General features: G+C 35.5%; 1 pseudogene; it reads left to right on the top strand.

Moving 5' to 3' along the window:
* Window positions 1-1,595: 1,595 nt before the first annotated feature.
* LOC140888383 (uncharacterized) lies at window positions 1,596-3,333 on the top strand (annotated as a pseudogene).
* Window positions 3,334-4,846: the final 1,513 nt, after the last annotated feature.

Genomic DNA, 4,846 nt, shown 5'->3' with positions numbered 1-4,846 from the left:
CAATTTGTTTATTTTTGGGCAAAGTGGTGAACATGAAAGTTGTATTTCTTTGTCTTGGATTTCCATATAATCAAGAATCACTCAATTTTGAGCTAATTTGTATGAGAGAAATATTGTAGTGACCCGTACCGTGATCACATACTAATCAGAAGCTTAAGCATGCAATTAATCAATAAAAAATCTTAATCAGAGTAAATACGGAACTTAAAGAAACTAATACCCAAAAAGTAATACTTATTGGTCAACTCTGCAAACCTGCCTTGGTTACCACCTAATCACCTCATCCTCAAGAGAACTAACTGCATTATGCCCCATTGAATGAGGTATTCAAACAACAGAAAATAACCAAAAGTGATCATAAAATGCTCAGTACGAGAGTATGAGTATACTATATTATATGTGTATGTATGCAAATGAACTGGGTACCAAGACACCAAGGTCAAGAAATAAGTTCATAGACCGAGACTAGTGTATATAGCACACTGCACCGTCACCTCAGGAGGTGGCTCCTATACCCAGTGGATAATGGTGACATGATACTAGTACAAGTGCCCAACCATAACGGTGACCTGACACAAGAATTACGTATCCAACCTTCCACAACTCGTCGGGTAAGCGTCCTACTACAGGATATCTCTAGGATAAATGATCAATATGCTTATGTATGCAACATACATTCATGACATGTTGTATCATATAAAACATGCAATCACATAATACATACAAACACGTAATACATGCATACTCAATCTGAATATCTCGAATATTACTTTCGTACCTTACTAATGCAGATCCTAGAAGCAGGCCCGGACCTTACATGTAATTAATGAGGCAAGTGCCTCAGGCCCAACAAAATTTGGGGCACCAAAATTTTTTTTTAAAATCATTAATATGATAGCCAGCCCATTTAAATAAGCCCATAAATTAGATAACCCTTTCTCTTTCCAAAGTTTCAATGGGCCAGCATCACCCAATCTTTATTTTCATAAAAAAAAATACGTCAGAATTGAGATTTTAAAAGAGAGAAAAAAACACAGAGCATCGGCCGATTTGGAGGCTACAGTGGAGGAGCGCTTCTCTGGACTTCAAGAATCAACATTTTGGGATATCATCGGCGCCGTCGTGTTGACCAACCACGGACCACCCATCGCAACAAGCACCACCTCGTGACTCGTGTGAAGCCATGAGATGTGGTTTGTGTTTGTATCTCAATATCTCTTTTAAATTTTAATGCATTTGTTGGTTAATGGTGAGTCATTAGTGTGGGTGTGATTTCATCATTTCAATCATCGTGATGTTATTTATGTTTGAAATTATTAAACTTTATTTATTTTTTTAATTCATAATTATAGGGATAAGGGAATCACTTCGTTGATTTATGTGCTCGTTGGTTGATTCAAATGTTGGGACTAGGGTCTTTCAATTTTATATTTTGGACAATGTCATTTGGCTTTTTGAGTCGTGTCATTGTAATATTCCAATTTCTATTTACAATTGTGATTTTATTTTTTCTGCATTTAAAAGTGAAATTATTTCAATTTATTGATTTGTTGTGAATTGTCGATGCAGATTAGTATTTGGGATTTAGCTTAAGCATGCCTCCTATAAGAAAACAATTGTCTGGAGCAGAAAAAAGAAAGAAAAAACAAAAGGAAGATGCTTTAGTTCAAAGTCAAGCAGGAAGCCTTAATAAGTATTTCACAAGAAATCAAGTAGCAGAACAAACAGAAGTAGGAACGCAAGTGAATCAGAATGAAATTGATGAGAAGTTGAATGATCAGGAACATAATGAATTTAATGAACTTCACAATGAAGACGAAGATCCAGAACAATATGAGAATGAGAAAGATGTGGTAAGTATGCTTAAAAGTGACACTGATGAATATATAAATCAAAATACTTTGTTTCCTTTAAATGTTGATGATCTAGGAAATTGAGACAAAATGAAAAATATTAGGGACTTTCTAGTTGAAAGAGGTCCTAGAAGATATGATGATATTGTGTTTCCTTTTGATAACACTGGAAGACATTTCAATGCATCACATTACAAGAGACAATTGTTAAATGGTGAGAAAAGTGACAGAAGATGGTTAGTGTACTCTATCTCTATGGACAAAATATTTTGTTTTTGTTGCAAGCAAGGTTCTAAAATTCTCTAGGCGCTAGTCGGGCGCCCGACCAGCGCCTAGCGCCTATGCGCCGCTAGGCGGATTCCGCGGTATAACAAAAAAAATCACATTATATAACTCCAACACAAAAAAAAACATCAAATTTAAAAATGATTTCAAGTATATAGCTTCTTTTATTTGTTCAGAAATCAGAAGTACATCAAATGAAGATGAAGATTGATCTGGGCAGAAACCTTTTCTATTTTCTCTGACTCTGGCCGCTTCGTTGGATGCCTCTCAAATGAGGATGAAGATGGTTAGGGCAAGCCAACAAGTGATTTTGGCTTGTTGGACTTTAGTTTGAGGCTTCATTGGCTTTCATTTTTTATTGGGCTTTTAATTAAAATCCCAATAAAAAACTTAAAAGCCAAAAAAAAACCTAAAGCCCAAAAAAAACCTAAAAGTGCATCTTCCCTTCCCCAACGCCTAGCCGCTTAGGATGCACAACCCGATTAGGCGCCGCCTACTGTCGCCGACTCCTAGGGCGGCCGATTATCACTGTTCCGGTGCAGCCAGGGGCCGCCTAGCGCTTAGGCGACGCCTAGGCGGCCGCCTAGGCCGCATTTTCGAACACTGGTTGCAAGTTATTCAAAACTCAAAGAACCACGTCGGAACTTGGTTATCTGGCTGACGAAGGATACAAAGATTGGAAAAATATTAGCAGATGTCTCAACCTTCATGAAACTAGTAAATATCATATTGATTGCATGACTAGTTGGATCGAATTAGAAAGAAGACTTTGAAAGAAAAAAAAACAATTGATGAAAGTATGCAAGTAGCAATTAACAAAGAGAGAGAACATTGGAAACAAGTATTGAAGAGAATAATTGCAGTTGTGCAAAGGATTGCGAAAAATAACTTGGCACTTCGAGGAGATTGTGAGAAGCTTTATGTTGAGAATAATGGATTTTTTTTGCAGTTAATTGAGATGATTGCTGAATTTGATCCAATAATGGAGGAGCATCTTCGGCGTGTTCAAGAACGACAGATTCATTACACTTATCTTGGGCCGAAAATCCAAAATGAACTGATACAGATGTTGGCGGCTGAGGTAAGAAGCTCAATTGTTGCAAAAATTAAACATGCAAAGTATTTTACTATGATACTTGATTGCACTCCAAATGCAAGTCACGAGGAACAGATGTCCCTTATAATTAGAGCTTAATATATATTTTGAGCAATCTCGAACTTGTTATTGACAATATAAGAGGTCAAGGATATGAAAATGGATCTAATATGAAAGGAAAGCACAATGGTGTACAAAGTAGATTACTTGAATTAATCCTAGAGCTTTCTACACTCCATGTGGATGTCATAATCTTAATCTCACATTATGTGATATGATAAATTGTTGTCCTAAAGCGATGTCCTTTTTTGGTGTTATACAATGCATATATTCATTATTTTCTTCTTCTACCAAGTGGTGGCAAATTTTCAAAGATCATGTGCAAGGTCTTACAGTCAAACCATTATCACAAACACGATGGAAAAGCCATGTTGAAAGCGTGAAGCCCATAAAAGACCAGACTTCGAAAATATGAGATGCTTTAATTGATTTGGCAAACACTTCTAATGACTCAAAAATGAAGAGTGAGGCTGAAAGCTTGTCATCATTTGAACTAGAGAATTTTGAGTTTCTGACTGGAATGATAATTTGGTACAAGTTATTATATGAGATCAACATTGTCAGTAAGTTTCTCCAATAAGAGAATATAGACATTGATGTTGCTATTAGACAGCTGAAGGGTCTTATTTCTTTTCTCCAAGAGTTCAGAGAATCTGGATTTGATCAAGCTTTGGTTGAAGCGGAACATATTGCAAGTGAAATGAGAATTGAACCTGTTTTCCGAGAGAAGCGCATCATTCTAAGAAAGAGACAATTTGATGAGATCAACAGTGAAGAGGTAGCCCAATCTCCTAAAGAATTTTTTCGAGTTAATTACTTCTTATTTATAATTGATCAAGCTCTTTCTTCACTTCAAACTCGGTTTGATCAATTTCAAAAATATGAAGAACCCTTTGGGTTTTTATTTAGTTTGGAGAAATTGAAGTATATTGATGATGATGGTCTCTTGAACTCATGTGTCAATCTTCAAAATTCTTTAACACATGAGGGAAACTCAGATGTTGATGGACTAGATTTATTTCTATAACTAAAGTTGTTAAGACACTCATTACCTGGTGAAGCAAAAAGAGCTATTGATGTGCTGAATTATTTGAAAAGAATGGATGGTCGTTATCCAAATGCCTATATTGCCTATCGAGTTTTGCTGACTATACCAGTTACAATTGCGTTCGCCGAAAGAAGCTTTTCCAAATTGAAGTTGATCAAAACTTATCTCCGATCAACTATGTCACAATAAAGACTAAATGAGTTAGATATGTTGTCGATTGAGAAAAAAGTTGTTGAGAAAATTGATTATGCAAACATAATCAATACTTTTGCTTCAAAAACTACGGGGCGAACTATATTCAAGTAAGTAGTAACTATGTATTGGTTCGGAGCATGAATTTATATTTTGTTTGGATCTTTTTTGTTTTTTCTGTATTTGCTTATACTATATTGTTTTTTATGATTTTTTTTTTGAATTTATTTCTAGAATTCATATTACAAACATTATTTTTTTTAATGAATATTTAGCTTTGAGGGCACCATTTTTGGTGCTCGCCTTAGGTCT

The sequence above is a fragment of the Henckelia pumila genome, chromosome 3, assembly GCF_033568475.1.
Source record: "Henckelia pumila isolate YLH828 chromosome 3, ASM3356847v2, whole genome shotgun sequence".
In the NCBI taxonomy this organism is placed as follows: domain Eukaryota; kingdom Viridiplantae; phylum Streptophyta; class Magnoliopsida; order Lamiales; family Gesneriaceae; genus Henckelia; species Henckelia pumila.
This window is presented reverse-complemented; position numbering and strand designations above follow the sequence as displayed.